The following is a 23,691-nucleotide window of genomic DNA, read 5'->3' on the forward strand; positions in this document are numbered from 1 at the left end:
TTCTCATTGGTAACTAACTTGTGTAGTAATTACACAAACTACTAATATAATAATTGTATCTCATGTATCTGATAATGCTAAACACATCTGTAAAACCAACAGGTCAGGGTTGTTTTAGGTGTATATATTCATTTTGAGTGCTATTTCTAGATACAATAACAGGAAACCAGAAGGCATCTAATGCTGGCTTCATTACATGTTGCGTGAAGCACATAAAAAATATAGGACTACAATTTTGCATTGACCGAGGGGCACTGAATGATGTACTCAACAGTGCTCCCCAACATGTGGGCCTCCTGTCCTAGAATTTAAACCCAAATTTTATGTTCAGAAATGGTTAGGGAAAGGAAAGGGAGAAGTGCTGATGAAAGAACCCGCATGGCTCGGAGACAAACAGCACCTGATTCCACTTATAAGCGTATTTGGGACATTCTGTGATTGAAAACTTATCCCACATTGTAAATGTATTTTAATGTCATTAACTAATATATTAAACCTCAAATAAACCTGTATCCATTGGTTGTGGATGTCAAACATACAAAAAATCGGTATGTTTTGCTCTTTTTAGCCTCACCTCTGACTCCGCCCACTGACCCAATACTCTGGGTATTCCCGCCTCCTGATGCTCCACCCACAGTTCCCCTACTTTTTTTCCCCCACTTCGACCACTGCGCAGGACACGTTCTGCTTGAGCTGAGCAGTGAGGAGGAGTCTGTTGGGAGCGATGTTTTGGGTACCACAGTGATGAGAGGGGTAGAGGACGGCCCAGTGCCAGAATCGGGTAAACATTATAAATGAATTAGGTTGAAGAATTGTTTGATCGCACACAACAGAAAAGTGACACTAGAAACTGTTACTGGTCCAGGAAGCAGCTGTGAGCTCTTAAAATATACAAACCACAATTATATTATTTTAAATTAGCACTGGGTATATGCAAGCCTAAGAGGTGAGTCACAAGGTACTTTTGTATCGTGTAAAACAGTAGCTTGTAACATCATCAGTGATATGAATAGTGAACATGCCAACGGTTTTTGAGAACATGCTACATTGCTCGTTATCACAGTGCACTAATACCTAAGGAACCATTGCACGTTACTTTAATACACTCGAAACACAACTTGAAAAAAAAACATTACAAGCGCACTTTTAATGCTGTGCTGTGTGCCTTTGTTGTTCACAAAGAAATCAAATAAAAGAAGAACCTTCAAAGAAATCATAATCTCTTGATTTGTTCATGTAGTGCACCTTCCTTTCTCTCTAAGCGCACTTTTAATGCCGTCTACCTTGAAATGAAGAAGGGTCTGACAAGGTTCACACATAACTACTGATTAATTAAAGCACATTATATTTCTGACCGAACAATTCAAACATTTGCAAAATACACTTAGTGGCTGATTACAAGTTTGGCGGTCCATTGGACCGCCAAACTCGTGGTGGCATGGCGAGAACCGCTGCACTGGCAGTTCGATCAGTGGGGCTGTCCCACTGCCACAGGACCAACGCAACCGCTGGGGATCCGTGATCCCTCAGCTGTGGCGCAGCAGTCAGACCCAGCAATAAACTGGCAGTGCCGCTGCGGCACCGCCAAGCATAGTCCGAGTTTCCTCACCGCCACAGTTTTCATGGCGGTGAGCTCGCCATGAAATCTGTGGCAGGTGTAATGTAATGTGTAATGTATGTATGTATACTTGTAAAGCGCACTGTTACCTCGTTACGTGGCGTCCTGGCGCTGTATACCGCTGGGGAACCCGTCCTGGCTTTCCCTGTGAGAGGGCACCCCAAGGTGAAGCCAGGCATCCCCGGCGTTGCTGGGGTCGTTGTGGCTCCTACATGGCATGGACTGCACCAGTCCAAGCCGCGCAGGAACAGGCTTTGATGCTCCCACAGCGCTGCCTTGCTAAGGCTCACATATGAGCCCTAGCACGGCACCGCCATGGGACCACTCGCCAGACCAGGAGGAAACTCCTAATCTGGCGGTGGTGAGTGGCCGACTTTGGCGGTGTGAGAGCAGGGTGGTGGCGTGGCAGCCCCCTCCCACACCGCCAGTGGGGGCTGGCTCTGTACGGGGAATGGGGGCGGGAAGGGGAGGCATGATATATAAAAAAATTACTTACCTTCTTCACTGCCGCTGCACGTCTCTCCCGTAGTCCTCACAGAGCACTGGAAGGACACAGTCTCTCAGACTCTACTAGCCAATGAGAACACTGCAGGAGCAATGCCGTGATTGGTCTGAACGGCCGAAACGGCTGCTCAGGCAGTAACTGGGAAGCTGGGCATGACTGCGCATGACTCTTTGGATGGCCCCAGAAGGCCGACCAAGCCATCATGCGCGCTTAGAGAAGGGGTGTAAATCACTCCTGCTCTCTCTAACATGGGGGAGCCCCGACACGCCCTGCCCGACCTGGTTGGAGTCAGAGTCACGGGAAGAAAAATAAAATGTTAATAACTCCTTGTTATTATCATTTTATTATTATTTTGGACTGCTCAACGAGCGTAACGAAAGGTAAACCACTGCTCATAAGTCGTAATTAGGCTCTTAGTATAAATATATGGGAAAGTGTGCGCACGCGCACTAAATTACTTTGGATCCACATTCCGTGATACATTGTGTTAATTTGACAAAGTACAAAGTTCAGCGGAGGGTCATTGAAGTGTTCAGAAATGCGATGGCGCTCAACAGGTAGTGGTCAAAATGGTAGTTACGAGGTCTCGGTGGTTGGTGGCTCTTGATCAGAGATAACCCTAGTCTCTGAAAAAAGGAAGGAGGAGAGGAGCTCTCCCTTCTGTGAAATGCAAGAAAAGTCAAGCGCACACAACCTATACGTGTCGGCTGGTTTCTTGTGCTAAAAAAGTTCCCCTTTTGGTTATGGGGAGCTTCTCACCAGATCAATAAAAAAACAAACCAGACAATAACACTTGAGTGCGATCTTATCCTTTCCTTAAACAACATAAGACAATACCTATCAACTAATATAGGTTGTGTGCGCTTGACTTTTCTTTAATTTGACAAAGTGTTGCAATAAAAGTGCACGTAGATCACAGATAGTGCTGGTCATATATTCCTTTCAAAGTTCATCTAGTGACACAATGGGCCTGTTTCATAACTACAACATGTAATAAATACAACCTGCACACAGACTCATGTGCACTTGCACACCCCCATACATACACAGAAGCTACAAACATACAGCAATCGTACAACACCCATACACAATACATCTGCACTGATAACGGGCAAGCACTGACACTTCCGAAATTCATGCATTCACACAGATGGTGACACACATACACTCACAACAAATGCACCTTTGCAACACAATTTTTACTAGGACACTTGTAATGCACATATGCGCAGACAACAGATGTATAACACACACACAGACACATAATGTTCATATAACATTTATATAAAACTACCACACATACCAAAACCCATGACAAAGAAGCAGCCATACACATATAACAAACATTTTACACACACATGTAACACATATTCAGTTAAACGAATACGTACGGCACACACATAACACCATTAACATAAGCACAACACTCATGTTGAACACTTCTGAAATGTAAACCTATGGTGTAAGTAAATAAACAGGTTATGGTATATCATACAATCTTGGGTGCGAGCCTCTAGTGGCGGGTCTTCCACAATGCCGGAAGAGTGCCGCCCCATTGCTTGGCTCAGAGTCAGCAAATGTATAGTAAAACGATGTTCTTGCATCTTTTTATTTTGTATTTGTTGGCCCTCTAAGGCAATGGTGTTGAGAGGGGCGGGGCCTAGGCATTGGAGGGGGGAGGAGGAGTGCTACGTGCACCCTGTTCCCTAAGTGCGCATATGTGTTTTGGTCAGTCGTCTCAGGTCAACCAAAACACACATGCACACTTAGGTTTTCTCCAGTCCAGCTGCATTGAGCAGCCAGGCTGGTGAAACCCCACAGGGCATCTTTCCTGCCTGCTCATATCAATCCCAGATGGGAGTCTGGTTCCAAGGGGCTGTTGGGACCCAAAGAGGAGAGGCGCGAACACAATGCAACGCTGGAGGTGGCCGACGGTAAAAGGCATGCTTTTGTAGTAAGCTGGCTCTGTATATACTATACCAAAGTAAGGTAGAGTGCGCACAGAGTCCAGTGGAACCCCAAAAATATGCAGAAGTACAGGTAGATAATACCTCACTCTCTATTTGTGGTAGTGTGGGCGAGCAGTAAGGCTTTATCAGAGGTTAGTGTTAAGCATTTATTGTACACACTCAGGCAAGAAATGATGTCACACACCCAAAGACTTAACTCGAATTTGTTTTGTTTGTATAAAAATATTATTTAATTATATTTTATGTTCTAGAACCAAGCCAGGCCTGGTGCAGGTAAATATATCATACTTTGCAGGAATATGCGGTTAAATACAGTTTGAATGCAGTTGGATGCAATTGGATTGGTTACAGGTAAGGCATTTGTTTAGAAAACAGTAGAATTACTTTTTCAGATTACTTTTCAAGTTACTTTACAGATTACTTCTTAAGTTACCTTTTCTACTCAGTGTGATATGTCTAGATATCACAATGGGACATGTCCTAGAGAAAAGGTAAGTAAATCAATTTTTATAATGTTGCAGTTTCTTAGCGTTTCATACAAACCAACTCCACACTTAGAAGATTTTTCATAGAAAAACAGTCAATGCAGTTCTATGGGAGGAAACAGTGTTATTGCTTTATCAGTATGTTTTTAGGTTTTGGAGTTGGTATTCTGGGGTTAGAACCAGGGTCAAGGATGCACTCTCAAAGCACCCTCGGCGGCACTAGGGCGGCCGGGTGCAGAGTGTTGAGGCCCAATGTTATTCAATAGCGTATAGGGGGCCTCCAGTTGGTGGCTTCTCACGATCAGGCCACAAGGTTAGAGGTGCAAAGCCCATGGTGGACTCGGACACTAGAGAGCTGGAGGACCTCGCTGGAACTGATGGGCCACTCGAACTCGGGCTGTAGGTGACGGGTGCAGTAGTGGTTCAAGGAGTCAGGTTTCTTTGCCCTCAGCAGGCTCCGAGTCATGCTTTGGAGATTCTTTTGAACAGAGCTGCTGTTCACAGGAGAGTCTGTGTTTGTGGAAGGAAGTCAGTCCTCCCAGGGGTTCTGGAGGTCACTGGCTGCAGTTCAAGGTGACGTTTGGTGCAGGATCTCTGGAAACTGCACACGCCCCGGTAGGGCTGGGGCCAGGTCAGTTGTTTTCTGCAGTCTCCTCTGCTGAGCGTCTTCTTTTGTCCTTCTTCTTTGTAGGTTGCAGGAATCGGCCTTCTTGATTCAGGGCTGCCCCCTAAATACTGTATTTAGGGGTCATTTTAGGGGTCTCGAGGTCACTGACCTTAGGGTGACAATACCCTTGGTGTGCTCACCCCACATGTGGGAGTGGTCACAATCCCTAAACCTGATTAGAGAGATGCTGCCATTGGCAAGATGCATTGAAGAGTGGGCTTCACCTCGCCTCTCCAACCTGAGGGGTGGGGTTGGCAGAGGTGGGCACACCTTCTGGGCTGTGCTAATTTTTTCCTCCTGTCATCCCACCATGGCCAAGCAGATTGTCAGCATTATGTGTTTTTCATAAGGGCTAGTTTGGGGAGAGGTATGTTTTGGGCATTGTTTTGTAGCCCGAAATGCTTTGGGAAAAATACGATTATTCACAAATAAAGATCAACCATTAAGGATAAATTATGTACGGCTCATGAGACAGAAAAAAACCTGGATGGGCATATCTGTGGGATTATAAACCGTTTATACATAATGTGCCTCACATGTAACAGACATAAAGAAGATGAACTTTGGACAATTTGGAACAAAAATGAATTAAACATGGATAATTTGGTGGTATTTTTGTAAGGAAATTTCAACGATGCTGTGCGTCCAGTCTTGGAGTGAAAGTTCACTTCAGCTTTGTTGTGTACATTAGCACGTGGAACCAGGGTAGACCACGGTTCCGGACTGCACGCGATAATCTTAAAAACTTAAAGAGACAAGCGAAATTGACACATTTGAAAAAATAGGTGTGCACTTGTTCTACTTTCTTATTGAATTATTTCTTCCCCCTTAACAAGTTGCACCCATGGATTAATGAAGAAAAAATTACAATCATGCTACATGTGAGACGAAATCAGTACAATCCATCCTTCAAAAATGTCATCACAAGAATCTGTATTTTAAGATTCACTGTATAATTCTTTCAGTTTTAAAATGTGTGCGCATACATAACTGCTTTATGTGAAAAATCAAAACATGGAATTTTGTAATTGACGTATGAGTTAAACATCTACGGATGGACGGGGTATTGTGGTGACGGTCTAGTCTCCCGTCACCGGAAACGGAAGGGAGGCAACGGGAAGCGGAAGGCGGCCATGTTAATTAAGCGCCGACCGCCGCATACAGGGCACTGTCTCCCGGCGCTCCAGGTTTAAATAAAAGAATATAGTAACACGCATTTGGTGTGGCCTGAAAATATCATTCCCACAATGGCGACGAGAGGTGCGGAATAGTCCGCGAACCCACGGCGCACCGCAGAACGGTCACGTGGTCCCGGTCTCACTCGGGAAACAACAATCAGCCCAGAGCGTGGCAGAGGGGCAGGAGGAGCGGCGGTTTGAGCGCGAACCTGGAAGGCGCCCCACCGCTCGCACTACAACAGATCCAGCGCCAGCAGGGGCTGAACGAGTTTTGTTCTGCTCGAGGGTGCTTGCTTCCACACGAAGAGAAAATAAACAAGCACTGGCTAATTCAAAAAAGAAAATAATAAAAAAAATTTTTTTCATGATGGTGCATGGAGAGATGAGCTGAGTCTCGGCGACCCACAGCCCACGGGGGAGCATTCCATAGCAGGCAGTGGAAGCAGTGAGCGGCACCCTGGCGGAGCAGCAGCCAGGCGCGGCAGCACCCAGAGTGACGGAACTAGCCACAGGGATCGTCCAACGAGAGTCGACGAGCCCTTCAAACAAGGACGGAGGTGAGGACAGCGCCAGCGACTTGAGCGAAGGTGACACCACTGAGCAACACACGCCAGGGAGCCCGCCGAGTCGGCCGCTCACAGTTCCGGTCCTTCGGCGAGGTGCGTCCAAGATGGCGTCCCAGTCATCATCCCTCACCCAGTTGGTGCCATTCCTGACGAAGAGTGGAGAACCAGAGATGAAATGGGAAGACTGGAAGAGGTACTTTCTCAATTATCTTGATGCCCTAGAAGAGGAAGGCGACACTCCGTTCTCAAGCAAGAGGCGGAAAAAGATACTATTACACAACTTAGGTCCTGAAGGGATCAGGATCTATGACACCATTGTCAAGGCCGAGAGGAATAGCACGGACACGGACGTATTCAGTCACGCCATTGCAGATCTCGACGCCCACTACAGACCAGTGGTGTGTGTCGTGATCGACAGATACAATTTCTTTCAAAGGAAGCAAAGGAGCGGAGAAACGGTGGACGAGTATGTCGTGGCCCTGCAAAGGCTGGCCCTTACGTGCAAGTTTGACGGGTTGCATGACGACCTAATTAGAGACCAAATTATCATGCACACGACCAGCTCCCACGTCCGGGAGAAACTTTGGGTAAATGGAGAGGCCCCCCTCAAAGAAATATGGGCCATGGTCAAAAAGGCGGAAATGTCAAAGCGTTGCGCACAAGCGGCCAAGAAAGAAGCAGGTGGAGCACAGACGGTATGCAAGATCATGACGCCAGCGAGAAGTGACCGGCCGAGGCAGAGAGACTCGCAAAGGAACCCAGAAGGAAGAAGACTCAACTACAACCAAACGGACAACAGATCGAGCAAAGGAAGTAAGCCGAGCTGCTACAGGTGTGGCAGTACCACGCACATGGGAAATGACAAAGCGTGCCCAGCATTCAGGGCAAAATGCTCATATTGCAGTGTGTTCGGGCACTATGAGAAGGTGTGCCGCAGAAAACCCAAAGGAGCAGTGGTAAGATATGTAGACCAGGAACAAAGTGAAGATGCAGACGATCGAGAGGACACAGAGGACCAGGAAGAGTTCCTATACATCGATGTCCAAGTGCTAGAAATGGAAGGGGAAGGAACAGACAAACCCAGACTGGAAATGCACATTGGAGGGATCCCACTGGAAATGATCGCAGACAGTGGAGCACCCATCTCCATCATACAACAACAAGTTTGGGAAGAAAAGTTCGCTACCAAGATCAAGGAGACACTGCACCCGATGGATTTGAGGCCAGTCACGTATACAGGACAAAGAATTCCCATGTTGGGGTATTGGCCCCTCCTGTTTGAATTCCGTGGTCGCCAAGCACAATGCAAGTTATACATCGCAGAAAAAGGCCCCTCAGTGTTAAGCTGGAAGGACCAAGGAGCGTTGGGAATACAACTCAACCCAGGGGGCATTGAGAAGATCATGCTAATGGACATGGAAACGAAGGAAGATGTAGAGTCCTGGCAGAGAGCGTACCCCAAAGTATTCAATGGTCAAATTGGGGAACTAGTGAAATACAAACACCTCATAAAGCTAAAGGAGGGAGCCAAACCTGTGGTGCACAAGGTGAGAAACATTCCGTTCCGCAGTAGGGAGGCAGTACAATCCGAATTGGACAGGCTGGAGAGAGAGGGAGTGATCAGAGCCATAGAGAGTGCCGAATGGCTTTCACCTCTAGTAGTAGCCCAGAAGCCAAATGGCAAGGTGCGACTGTGTGTCGACTTAAGAGAACTGAACAAAAACATTGTAATCGACAAATTCCCTCTGCCAAGAATTAATGAGATGCTAGCCAGGACAAAAGACATCAAGTGGTTTTCCACAATAGACTTGTCGTCAGCCTACCACCAAGTGAAACTACACTCCTCATGCAGCCATCTCACATCATTTATCACGCCGTTCGGCTGCTATGAATTTGTGAGAATGCCATTCGGACTAGCATCCGCCGCAGCGGTCTTTCAGAAGCTTATGCACAAGTTGCTGAAGGGTGTGGAAAACGTGCAGTTTTTTCAAGATGACATCCTGGTAATGGGGAAAACTAAACAAGACCACAACGAGAAACTCCACATCGTACTACGGACGCTACAGGAAAATGGCCTGACGGCAGAATGGTCAAAATGCTGGTTCGGAGTGACATCTGTCACGTACCTTGGGCATGAAGTGAGTGCAAACGGGATACTGCCGAAAAAGGCCAACATGAAATCAATTCAAGACGCCCCCACACCAACCAAAAAGGAGGATGTTCGGTCATTTCTAGGAATGGCCAAATTCTACAGCAAGTTCATTCCTCACTTTGCTACGAAAACGCATCTCCTACGCCAACTTCTGAAGGAGAAGAACAAGTTCGTATGGAGTCAGGAGGAACAAACAGAGTTTGAGGCACTGAAACGGGAAATGAGCACTTCCATTCCCCTTAAGGGGTTCGACCCCAGTGCGGAATCCATCCTCACCACTGATGCCAGTGACCGGGGCCTAGGAGCGGTCCTTATGCAGAAATCGGACAACGGAGAAGTAGCGACGGTCAGCTACGCCTCAAGGTCACTTGCACCCAATGAGGAGAAGTTTAGTGTGGTGGAAAAGGAGATGCTGGCAGTAGTGTGGGCGATGGAGCGCTTCAGACAGTATTTGTGGGGAGCGAAATTCTTGGTCAGAACGGACCACAAGCCTTTGGTCCGAGTGCTGACATCTAGCGGCCATGCTCACGCGACACCGAGGATTGCCAAGATGACTCTCAGACTTTTGGACTTCGTGTACGAGGTAGAACACATTCCTGGACCGCAGAACAAAGTGGCTGACTTCCTGAGCCGGGCGGCGGCGATGGAAGTAGCAGACGACAGGGAGAAACAAAGGTGGGAAGGTTATGTGGTAGCCACCATTCAGGACACGGAAGAAGTGATCAGCGCCCGGGAATGGGAAGAAGCATACCGTGAGGACGTCGACCTGGAAGCCATCAAAGGATACGTGGTTCACGGGTGGCCAGAAAAAAGACACCTCAGGGAGGATTTGAGAAAATTCTGGGAAGTAAGGGATGAACTGTCGTTAGCGGAGAATCCCATCTTCTTGCTCAGAGGTGATAAAGTGATTCCTCCTCAAAGCATTCTAGAGCACCTGATGGATCTACTGCACGAAGGACACCAGGGAATCACCAAGACAAAGGCTTTGGCCAGACAAGCATACTGGTGGCCAGCCATTGATGCCCAGATAGAACGACATGTACGCAAATGCGAGTCATGTGCCAAGGCAGACAAGTCACAGAGCATGTTAAGACCACCGTTGGGAAGATTTCCAGTTCCGGATGGGCCATGGGAAATGGTTTCGGTGGACATTATGGGCCCCATTCTCAACAGAGAGGGAACACAGAAGTACGCGGTGGTTCTCATAGACAAATATTCCAAGTGGCCGGAAGTGGAAATTATGGAGAATGTAGACACGGAGGCTGTAGTACGCTTCCTGCATACCACGTTCGTCAGAGAAGGCATCCCGAAAATCATCACGTGTGATAATGGGCCGCAGTTCACGTCTGCGAAGTGGATCGCATTCACAGCCAGGAACGGCATAGAGATAAAACACACCCCCATCTACCATCCCGCCGGAAACGGTCAAGTGGAAAGGTTCAATCGGGTGATCATGGGCACCATTCAGGCGGCCATAAACGATGGTTTGGACTGGGAGAAGGAATTGGAGAAAATGATCTGGGCTTATCGCATCACCCCAGGAAGCACGGGATACAGCCCATTTAAGGTGTTGAGAGAAAGGGAAGCTTTTACTAAGGACAACATGGCCTGGAGGAAATTAGTGGTGCAAAGTAAATGATCACCGGCCATTGTCAGAAGAAATTTGGAAAAAGCACAAGAAGTGTATACTGCACACTTTAACAAGAGACACAACGTTCAGAGTGCTGAATTGGAAAAGGGGGATTGGGTGAGAGTGAAGCTGGCCGTCCTTAAGTAGAAGGGGGAAAGCAAATTTTCACCACCATTGCAAGTGCTGGAGCCCTACACCCGATCCGCCCTGCTCAGTGATGGAAAGGTATGGTCGCAGGACCGCATGGCCAAGTGCAGCAAGATCTTGAAGTGGGGTAACGAAACGGAAGAAGGAACACAGCAAGTTGAATACGAAAGCGGGAGAGAATGTAGCATGAGGGAAACCGAGAATGTAGAAGAAGGAGAACAGCAAGTGGAAGAAGGCGAAGTAGAAGGTGAGACGAGTAAAGAGAGGAAGGGAGAGTGCAAGGCAGAAAACAAGGAGGAAGTTTGTGGCGGAGGCGATGAAGGTGAAAGGAGAGGAATAGACAGAAGAGAACAGAGAGAAGAAGGTAGAACTGAAGTAATGAGAACCAGAGTTGGAAGAGCTGTAAAGGTACCAGGGAAGTTCAAGGACTATGATATGGACTGGAAGTAAGGACTTTATTGTTTGTGGTTATTGTTGCATAAAGGGGGGAGATATGTGGTGACGGTCTAGTCTCCCGTCACCGGAAACGGAAGGGAGGCAACGGGAAGCGGAAGGCGGCCATGTTAATTAAGCGCCGACCGCCGCATACAGGGCACTGTCTCCCGGCGCTCCGGGTTTAAATAAAAGAATATACTTACACGCATTTGGTGTGGCCTGAAAATATCATTCCCACAGGTATTCGTGCGATGCTGTAAAGAAACATGAGCATGGGGGGTTGGTGCAATTATGAATTATCGTTTCATTCACGAACCATGTGTTGGAGTTGTTGAGAACTGGGCCTTATGGGACTTGTAGTTAGGAGGGTGGCGCATGTTTTTGGGATTTTAATCATTGGCAAAATTAGAGGGAAGGAGTCACATCATATTAGCTAAGATGACGGATGGAATTAGTAAGTGGATTGCTTTTTTCGGGGGATGGAGTGAACAGGTCGGTTAGGCGCAGACAACGATATAGGATAAAGGTATGGAGGATGGAGGACGTGTCTTGGAATAAGGGGGATGGCGCATTGTGAATAATGTTAAAGCTTGAGTTGCTGGGGAATAGATCTGGGGTGTTTCTAATTGAAAACCGTAGGAAAGTGAAAGTTTGGGGAGAGGTTTGTTTTTGTAGCACGTTTTGAGCGTAGAAGGAAAACGTTGATTGCGAAGTTAACAGCTAAACGTATTATGAATGTTACGATGCACTATTTATCATCATGCATGTTTTTGAAGTTGAATATAGAATCTAATGGGTGTTTTTTACATTTGTAGTGAACCCTCGAGGAAGGGCTTATAACAGCCCGAAATGCATTGGGAAAAATACGAATAAAGATCAACCATTAGGGATAAATTACGTATGGCTCATGCGACAGAAAAAAGCCTGGATTGGCATATCTCCTGGATTAGAAACCGTTTATACATAATGTGCCTCACATGTAACAGACATAAAGAAAAATTAATTAAACATGGATAAATTGGTGGTATTTTTGTAAGGAAATGCATCCGGTCTTGGAGTGAAACTTCGCTTCAGCTCTGTTGTGTACACAGGTATGTGTGCCATGTCGACTCTTCACTTTTCTCTGCACCAAAACACTCAGCCTGCAATATGTGCTGCAGCCCTTAGAGGCCCTTAGAGGCCTTCCCTGGTCCTAGTGCCCTTGGTACCCATGGTACCTTTTACAAGGGACTTACATGTGGCCAGAGAGGTGCCAATTGGGGGTACAAAGGTAAAGTTTTGGGAAAGAACACAGGCCCGGGGAAACTGATTAGCAGGGACCCAAGGCACATCAAGTCAAAGTGCATCAGAAATCTGAAAAAAGCGGGGGGTTACTGCAACAGAAATCCAGCTTCCTACAGTTCTTAAAAAATTTTTTAATAATGTATTTCTAACACTCCCCCTGCACGTCCCCACCCCCGCCACCCTTTGTTTATGGCAGCTGCCGCTATGAGCCTCACGCGTAACTTTAGGTGAGTTTAAAAATGTGACTGAATATGCTGCACGTTTCTTGTGATTGCACACACAAGTCTGAGGTAATTTCCTTTTTTGCTATGATACGAAGATTGAGATTCATTTAATGAATGGGAGACAGATGCAGCAATTAAATTGGCTGCAGACATCCTCTGGTCCCAAGCACCATCTGCAGACTGATAATCTGGCTAATTGACTCTCCAAATGGCACTTCCTAAAATTTGAGCAGTGGATGGATAGTATAACATTGGCCCATGCTCTCGGGGAGGGCTACACACTGGAAGAGGCATGAGGCATGCATACCAAGGACAAATGAGGAGAAAGAATATTAGAGCAGCGATAGAGCCAGCAAATGGGAAACCTACGGGCGGGCTGAAACCCACATATTGAATACAACATATGTCTCGTCGAGACCTGAAAAAAACCCTATAGATCCTGTATAGACAAGACCTATTGGCATTACGAATACTTGTTTAATTCTAGTTTACACAATTATTTTGCGGGGTGGTATACTCACAGCCTTTATGCCAATATTACAGTTGTGAGAAAATATAATGTAGTGATAATGTAGTAATCTCAGCTGTAAATGGTACAAGAACAACAAAATAGCCTACCCAAATAGGCCTCAACTGACTGTTCAGCCACCTAACCAATTTAATCTTACTCAGTTTAGAGACCTTGGAAGGATGAAAGGCCTAGGCGGCTTTACTGAGATTCAAACTTGTGACCAGATTATCAAAATGTATGTTAGCTACGAGTGCGTAATTGCATCTGCAATATGTGGATCAGTTGCAATCAGGTTTGCGGTAACCAAGTTATTGGGGTATGTAGTTTCACTTTTGCCATTGTAAATATAGCCCTACAAGCCACGTTGTCACACTGTAAATTGCCTCTGGATTCTGGAAAGGTGGCACCCGTAAACGAAGGAAATTAAGGCAAGTAATGAGATGTTTAAAGTATTTCAGCACCTCATATAACTTCATATTAGTGTGCATGGAAAGAGGAGGTATCAGAACAGAGGGTAATCAAAGTGAATTATATGAACGAGAAACAAAGCTGCCAAGTTCCCCATCATGTGTGCAACAGTCCTGACTTTGGAAAAAATTGTTTTACAAAAAGACAGTGGGGTTTACCCCTTTCTCATTTTAAATTTCTTCCAGTCCCAGCATGTTGATTGCTCTTGGTTACAAAGCCACGCCTTGCAGTGGGGTATTAAACAAGGCATGGAATAGGTTAGTCCACAATTATGTGCTTCACCAACTGGGAGCCACTAAGTTAGGCTGGTTCAAACACATAATAGAAACTTTGACATAAATCTGTAGACGGGAGCTTTGCCATAACTATGAATGTACTACAAAAGATGACTTTGTGTAAGCAATGACGCAGGATGGTGGAGAGGGCAAGCAAAAACAAAGGGCAAGCAACATTATGGGAAGCGGGATATGGGAGAGGGAAGCAGCAATGACAGAGCAAGCAACGACACGGGAGAGGGCAAGCAACAACTGGCAAGCAATGATGTGGGAGGGGAGACATGAGAATAAGCAACAACAACGACAACAGGAGAAAAATAATAATAAGTATTGGCAAAGCCAATAGTTCGTGCCTACGCAAGAACTATTGGCTTTGGCAATGTGTTTTTGCCATGTTGTATCCAAGTGTGGCTGCTGTTCAGCATGGCTAAATGTTAGTGACGTGGAGTCTCCTAGAGTGGAGTGGGGGGAGTAGAGTATCATAGGTAGTAGAGTTGAGGGGTGTAGAGTGGAGTGCAAAGAGTGGGGTGGAATAGGGTGGAGTGGGTTGAAGTGAATTGAGTAGTGAGGTGGATTGGACTGGCACAGATTGGAGTGCAGTGGATTGAAATGGGATGTATTGGAGTGGGGTGGATTAGATTGGTTTGGGGTGGGTGGATTGGATTGGAATGGCGTAAACTGGATTAAAGTAGGGTGGTTTGGACTGAGGTACTGGGTTTTTCAGAACCAGTACCGAACCGGTAACCCAATGGTGTCAGGGTGCACACCCAAAGACCTCGAGTACTTTCCTGATTTAGACCACAGAAACTCAGAGTCTTCTAGGTGAAGTCAAGGATCGATTTTATTGGCTGCAACCAAGGTAACAGGCGTCCTAGAAGTACAACAGCACGGGATGTATATTCTCAGGAGACTGCTCAATCTTACAAAGCCAGGCTTCTCTTTTTATACAAAATATTGTGCTTTAGGCAAACATTCTTCGAATTTTAGTATACCATTCACATGTTCCAATTACAAAGAAAAAGCAGAGTCATGATGACAGGCCCACATTTTAGTTTGTCCAGCCCACAACAAATTACCCGGCAAGGCCAAGCATTTCCATCAGATACCGGTGGACCCCCAATAAAAACGGGCACCTCCCCATCATAAAGCAAGTGAGAGAGAAAAGAGCAGAGACAGGTGTGAGCAAGATTCGGCGGGGTGTGTGTGCGATGAAAAGGGTTTATGGCCTGTTGTGCCTTGATGCTATCTTGTTCGGCCACTGGGAGAGGAACTGACCAAACAGGTTCGGCCTGAGGCAAAGGTTTCAGCTTGCCCAGGTCAGAGAAAAGTCAATCAAGGTGTACGTGTCCTTTGATATCGAATTTAGCTGTATTATAAGCCTATGTCAGGGCAACCCACAAAATGGCTGCCGTACACAAAATGGAAGCCAAGGGTTCAAAGACGAAAATGACGATTTCGAGGTGAAATCGTCACTCGAATATGACGAAAATGCTTGTACATAGTGTACTAGCCATTTTCGGTCTTTTGATATAAAAATCGTCATGCTATGATGAAGTTTTATTCACGAGTCCAGAATTTTCAGAACTACAAACCCTCCTTTTGCCCTTACATAGGCAATTTAACCTAATCTCATGCTAATCTGAGTCCAGGTCTATATTCCTAAAGTCATTGAGATGTTGCTGTAACATCATTCTAGTACTTAGCTCGTCTCTTGATACAGGTTTCCTTACACATGATGTAGCACAGAGGCCACATATTGCAGGAGCACACTGCACGCACAGACAGAACAGGAAAAGAATGGCTAAGACCATCCCAATGACCATCAGAATTTTCCATCCCCAGGCGGATATCAGTTCCCAGAACCATCCCATTAAAGACCAATCTCCTTTATCCACATGAATAGATTCGGAAATCTTATGTAGTTTAGAGATGGCCTGGTACACTGTTGGAGCGTTATCTGGAATGAAAACACAGCAACTCGATTGGATCAATCTACATACCCCACCTCGGTCTGCAAGTATGACATCTAATGCGACCCTGTTCTGAAGGGTCATAAGACGATCCGACTGGAGCTCAGCAGTCAAGTTACTAAGGGCACCAGCAGTTTCAATTACGGTGGACTCAACCACCCTTGTCAATTGCCTTATGTTCCTGCTGTTAACCATGGGTCCCCAGAACGGCAGAAAACCCTTTGCAAAGTCCCCAAATTCTTGTCCTGCAGTGTCCTCTTTACTGAAGACACCTCTAACTATCCTTATCTTGTGGTAATCTGCCGCTGCTGTGTAGGTGGGAGGCAACAGGAATGAAACAAAACATGTGCCCGAAAAGTCAGGGGGCAACCATGTATAGGCTCTATCATGGCAGATGAAATAGGTACCCTTAGCTGCTAAAAACGAAGGGGAAGTCTGGGCTGCAAAAACATACGTTTTAGTGCAGATACTCTTCCCTAACTGAGCTCTGGGATTCTTGCCATTACCTTGCAGACACAGGTGACCGTGATGTGGTACAATCCAAATCGGGGAAGATCTCTTAGCTTGCTGTTTCTCACTCAGAGTAGCTCCATATCCGTCACGTTCCATCCTACGTATACTAGTGTCTCATCTTTCGGGATAGTCTCATAAGAAATGTCTTCCTTTATCATATCTACTATACCATTAACTAGAGCACTATTCTTAGGATTGTCTGTTACAGAACGTAGGGGGTAGACTTCATGTGCATAGATGAACATTGTTCTGTATGCCCACACAGAACCATTGTGGCTGAAAGGCAGGACCAGATAAGGAATACCTTTATCCGTTGTGTGAGGCATAAGACCACACACCCAACAGTTAGTTGTGTTCATTACAAGTTGGTGTTGGTGCAAGAGCTGAACAAAGGAGTTATTATAAACTCTAATCTCCTAGCTGATTCGTGTTCAGGAAGGGGTTGAAAAGAGTGTGGGGAAACAGTAGAAGGAGGAGGTATAGGCGATGTAGTGGGTGCAAATGTTACTCGAAAAGAGAATAACACATAACTTATTAAAAATATCATCACACTGAATAACATGAAAATGCACAATATCAAAAAGCTTTTCTTTGTCATTATTTTACGTATCCTGTTTTTAAAGTTCACAGTTTTGGCAGGTCTCTCCATCTCGAAAAACTCCATCCTCTCTAAAGTGCTGCCCGCGATGGGAGGTTGTTTCTGCTAAGGAATGCTTCTGTCAGTTTAGGGCAACTCCCTTGGACCAACCAGAACTGTCGACCTAACGTCGTCAGCTGCACCCCAAAGACTTTGGGCAATCGCGGCCCTAGCAGCGGAACCCGGATGGCGGTTCGAAAAACAAAAATAAGCAAGTTTCTCAGATGGGAGAGCTGCGCTTTCAAAAATAGTACTTGGAGGAAAAAAAAAACTTTTATTAGTTCGTATTTCTCGGCCTCAGATTATACCGTTGTTTTCCCGGTATTGTATTATCTTGGAAAAGGAGTTCAGGTTCTGTAGTGTCCAATCGAACTGATGGTGATACAGCTGGTTGCAAAATTTGATCACTCTCTTGTTCAGTAAGTGCTCCTTTTACTCGTGCATCACTGAAAGGCAGAAAACGTGGCACGGTTTCAGTCTCTGAGTCGGCGACACCCTCCTGGACCCACCGGTCATATGGCAGAGGCAGAGGGATCCGCTTGCAGTGGATCCCGTGGATCCAGTTTTTCTTCTCCTCCACTCGAACAGCTGATCTTGTGGAAAGAAGAACGAGGTGCGGTCCGGTCCACCTTGGCTGGTCGTTCTTGGTTCGCTGGAAGTTCTTCACGAGGACCCAAGATCCAGGGTCGATCTGATGACCTGGAGTTTTAGGGACCGGAGGCAGGGTGTCATGGACCTGTTGATGCAAAACACGCAATTTAACCGTCAATTCGTACAAATAATCAAGCAAAACAGGGTGTTCAACTTCGCTGAACTTTGTGGACTTTGGCACTCCCCATATGTTGGCCGGGCGGCCAAAAACTATTTCGTAGGGACTAAGTCCCACTCGCGAATGCACAGTCATTCTGGTGGATAGGAGTGCTAAGGGTAGAGCGTCAGGCCATTTAAGACCAGAGCTCGCTTGGATTTTGGCCAGTTTAAGTTTTAAAGTGCCGTTGTAGCATTCTACTAATCCAGCTGATTGGGGTGATTTGCAGCGTGGAACTTTTGCTGAATGCCTAGCCCTTCACATACTCTCTTCATCACACGACCCAAAAATTCACTCCCATTGTCACTCCAGACCATTCTAGGCATTCCGAATCTGGGGAAGAACTCTTTCACAAGGGCTTTAGCTGTGGATAAGGCAGTGTTGTCTTTTAGGGGATAGGCTTCCACCCATCTTGAAAAGGCACAAACAACAACGAGTACGTATTTTAAATTGTTGCACCTCTCCATGTGGATGAAATCTAGCTGCAAAACCTCGAACGGATACGTAGGAGGTACAAAATGTCCAGCTGGAGTTGGGGTTCCCCTACCAGGATTGTGTTTCAGACACACCATGCAATTATTGACGACATTCTCTGCACACTTGGGAATTCCTGAATTTTGCCATACTGGAGCCAACAACTTGCAAATCCCTTTCACGCTGATATGAGCCATTCCATGAGCCATTGTAACCACTGCAAGCACATATGCATCGGGTAACAACCATCTCTGATGCTCTGACAATTCAACCCAACAACCATTTGCATCCATTCTACCTGTACTTTCTCTCCACATGTTCAACTCTTTCTCTGTAGCCTCAGCTTGAATAGACTTCACACTCTCTATCGTGTATTCACACATTCCAACATCACCAACCCATCTAGCAGGGCCTGCAACATACATTCGGCTCATCACATTCCTTGCAGTTTCTTTCGCGATTTCGTCAGCAAATGCATTTCCACGACCAACATCATCAGTCACCTTCTTGTGAGCACTACATTTCACAATCGCCACTTGCAGAGGCAAGGTCAGTGATTCAAGAAGCTCATTCACCAACTGACCATGCTGAATCTTAGCTCCATGCGGAGTCAGGAACCCACGTTCTTTCCACAATCGTCCAAAACTGTGAGCCACACCAAACGCATACTGACTATCGGTATAGATAGTCACTTTCATTCCTTTAGACAACACACATGCTCTTGTAAGTGCAATCAATTCTGCTGCTTGAGCTGAATTATGTGGGATACGTGCAGCTTCAACAATTGTATGCAAAGTCGTGACAGCATATGCTGCAGTCGTGTCACCATTCGGGAGCTTGAAGCATGAACCATCCACCCATAATGTACCATCACACTTTGCAAGAGGAGTGTCCTGGAGGTCTATTCTCCCTTTCGTTTCTTCTTCTGCTCTAAGAAAACAATCATGCTGTTCTGAATCATCTAACTCTGTTACAATTGGCAACAACGTAGCTGGGTTGAGTGTGTTGCATCTTTTTATGTGCACATGACTTGCTAACAAGGTTAATTCGTAACCTGACAATCGAGCACTAGTTAAGTGCTGTGTTCTGGTTCTGTTTAACAACGTGTCCACTGCATGTGGAACCATCACAACTAGCATATTATTCATCACTAGACCAGCAGACTGTCGAATAGAAACAGCTGCTGCCGCTGTTGCTCTTAAACAACTCGGCAATGCTTTAGCTACCGGATCCAAAGTCGACGAAAAATATGCACATGGACGCTGCTTGTCTCCAAACAACTGAGTCAAAACTGACAATGCACAACCTTGTTTCTCATGGACATACAATGTAAAGGGCTTACTGTAGTTGGGGGTACCCAACACAGGAGCCGAACATAATGCTGTGCGCAATTCAGAAAAACTTTCCTGACACTCTTCAGACCAAGGAATGGGATTGGGTGTATCTTTACACGTTAATGCCACTAAAGGTTTGGCTAATAACGAAAAATTTGGTATCCATTGCCTGCAATATGATGTAATGCCCAAGAAAGCACGCACTTCTCTCTGTGTTCTTGGCACACTCAATTTTGCTATTGCCTGAATTCTTTCTGGGGTCAGTTTCCTTCCCTCCTTCGATAAGAGATGACCTAAGTAGGTCACTTCTTGTCGACAATATTGCAATTTTGAGAGAGACACTTTGTGGTGCAAATCACACAAATGACGCAACAATGACAACGTGGCTTCTTTACAGATTTCCTCAGTATCTGCAGCAACAAGCAAATTATCTACATCCTGAATGAGGGTACCGCCATCAGGTAAAACAATCGTATCAAGCTGTGTTTTTAAAGCTTGACTATATATTGATGGACTTTCACAGTAGCCCTGGGGAGCGCGTTTAAAGCGGAAGCTGCGACCTCCTAAACTGAAACCAAAAATATCCCTACTCTCCTCAGCAATCGGGATGCTGAAGAAAGCATTCTTCAAGTCAATCACCGAAAACCAGGTGGCAGAAGCTGGAATCATAGTCAATAGGGCAGTAATGTCAGGAAAAACTGGAACTGTGGCACAACTATTTTATTCACCTCTCTAAGATCAATCACGAATCTGTAAACAGGTGGCTGGGAAGGGGCAGTTCGCTTCAAAACAAGCAGAACAGGACTATTGCAAACGTTGCCTCTTGTCTCTTCAATCACATCTTTTTCAATCAGATCGTAAATGATCGCTAACAACGCTTTTTCACCTTCACTAGAGATTTTGTATTGGGGAATTCGTGGCATTTTAACATTGGCTTTCAATGTTACAACATATGGTGGTATTTCCAAAAGACCCACATCATTAGGACCAGTAGCCCAAAGAATATTAGGGAGAGATGACAATTCTGTTCGAAGTTTATCCCTTGACAAATACATTGGAGAACCCACTTTCTTACCCAGTGTAAGTTGTACTCCAGAAGGAGAACAGTACAAAGTCGCATACAGTCTTTTCAGCAAATCTAATCCTAGCAAGTTTTCACCACAACCTGTTGTCAGAATAAGGGGTGCTTCGAATTCACAAGGTCCAACAGAAAGGGACAAAGGGTCAGATATCGGATTTCTAACTGGGGCGGCAGAAAAACCTACTGATACAGTCATTTCGCCAGACAAAGGTGCGCCAGGGAGTTTTGAGTGCATAATAGAACTCTTTGTAGCACCAGTATCCAACAGAAAAGGCTCTGACACACCTGATGTAATCACCTCAACGTATGGTCCGCTCTGATCTACTGGAACTGAAACAACTCCCTCTCTTTGTCTATGGCTGTCCTAGCAATCATTACCTTCCATATGCTCATCTTCTGCACAGGAATCATCAGCGTAGTACTGAGCCGTCCTACCAGATGCGTTATTCTGCTGATCAAACCTATTCATAGAATTTTGAGGTGGAAGAGACTGTGTGTTCTGGGGGAAATTTCCACGTCCTCTACCTCTAGATGCTTGTTGAACACCTCGACCTCTTACACCAGAAGCACCATTTGCACGCTGTAATAAAATAGGACAACTATACTTGAAATGACCCTCTTCCTTACAATATGAACACTGATTGGGGCCTACAGGGACACGTGGTTGAGTATACTCGACTCTTTGCGAGTTCCTCTGATACTGTTGAGGCTGCTGATAATTACTCTGATAGTTACTCTGAGCACCACTATTTTGACCACCATGTGGCGGATATGCTTGCTGTAACAAAACCTTTGTTTTCAACTCTTTAGTTTTCTTCTCTGCTCTATCGTTCTCATCTTTGTCCCGATTTTCGTAATATTGCGCAGTAGCCAATATCTGTGCTGAAGAGGAAACTGCCCAAGAACTCTCTGAATCTTTTAACTTTTTACACAACTCGGGAAGCAGATTGTGCACGAATTTATCGACGAACAGTCACTGACCACCTTCTGTGCTCATATCTTGACCACTGTGGTCGACAAACGTTTCTTCAAACCTGGTGAAGAAATCTGAGACCGTTTCATCTTTCTTCTGCTTACATGCAGACAACTTATCCCAATTTACTTGCATGGCAGGCATTAAAGTCTTCATGTAATTAATAATCCTACCAGGGAGGTCTGCTACTAAAGGCTCGGGTTTAGCACCACCAACTTGTCGGTCATCTGCAGCAGCAATATTAGCCCATGTGTCACCTAACTCCTGATCATGATCTGCATGACGAATCTTTCCCCACAAAGGCTGTGGAACAACGTTCCCAAACAACATGTCTATGTCTGCTAAATTCATGATACATGACCCAGCAGTTTGTGACAACTCTTTGTAATACCCTGTGGGATTTTTACGGGGATCAGGCAATGTCTGTTTAAGGGCCAAAACTTCAGCTCGCTTCCAAGGAACATGTACCCACACACGCTGAAAATGTGCTGGCACAAGTGGTGGAACATTACCAGGACCAGCTGCTACTTCTTCCTTCCATACTGGAGGAACTTCTCTCATGGGGTACTGTCGCGCCTTTTTCCTACCGGATGCGTCACGCTCAAATAGTGATCGAGAAGTGCCCCCCTTACTCCGATACGACAACAATGTCTCAACCGCTCTCTCGACATCGAGACCTACGATCATGCCCTCTGCGAACTCGAACCGCACACGACACAACTCGGACGGGTTGTATTCCAGATCATTGTCTTCCAAATCTTCACAGAGAAAAACACACATTTGTTCAAAAACATATCTCTGCTTCGGTGCTTCCCATTGACGGAAGACTTCCATGACAGACTCTACATCATACCTTACAGCGTCGATAACCCATTTATGCGCTAAACGATTCAGTAAATCTCTCTCTCGATAGTCAGTCTCTGACTCCGCAACTGTCTTCGTTCCGTGTTAGGGGTCATATTAGGCGACCCGAAGAAGGGTGAGAGAAGATTAGTAACAGTGTTGGCCATTCTGTGTCGAACGGAAGGAGAAACTGACGGACGAACGGGCAGGAAAACAGGGTGAGATAAGGCAGGAGCAGAGGCAATAGCAGAGGGAGCATTAGGAGAAATAGAAGGTGCACTGGGCAAAGTCGTAGAAAGCACAGGTGAAGCAGATGTGATCGATGGGCCTTGAGGAGGCTGCACCGAAGGAGCAGGAACCAGCTGAAGAACAGCTGGTGGGTGCTGTGGAGGAGCAGGAGGCAATGCAATCACAGGTTGCGCAACTAATGGTTGCGGAGGTGCCGTGGCATTTTGCGCATAGGGGGGTGGCGAACTTAATAAATGCGCCATTAACGGATCTTTTTCAAGCTCTTTTGCTGCATCTTGCTGAAGAGGCGGCAAAACTGGATAACATTTATCTATTACCATTTTACGTTGCCTGTGCAACTGCTCACTCATCTGTTCCTCTTCATTGTCTTTAAACTGCATAGCAGCTTGCATTATCGAAGTACCCCTTTCTGTCTTATTTTTCTTTGCTAATTTAATTTCCTTCTGTTTGGCTTCCTTACGCCATAGGCGGAAAGAGTCAAACATCGCCTGCCGGGCTTTCTTCTTGAAAAGTTTAACTTCAAGATTGTCTAAGATTTTTTCTGTGTCAAAGCTACCATATTGGGGCCATTTTAAAACACCATCTTTTCTGGTGTACCTGATCCATACTTCATTATATGTGATGGGGCCTACTCCATGTTTCACATACAATTCATAAGTTGGAGTTCCAATCGGAGGAACCGGACACGAGTCCT

Source organism: Lissotriton helveticus, chromosome 7 (genome assembly GCF_964261635.1).
Source record: "Lissotriton helveticus chromosome 7, aLisHel1.1, whole genome shotgun sequence".
Lineage (NCBI taxonomy): Eukaryota > Metazoa > Chordata > Amphibia > Caudata > Salamandridae > Lissotriton > Lissotriton helveticus.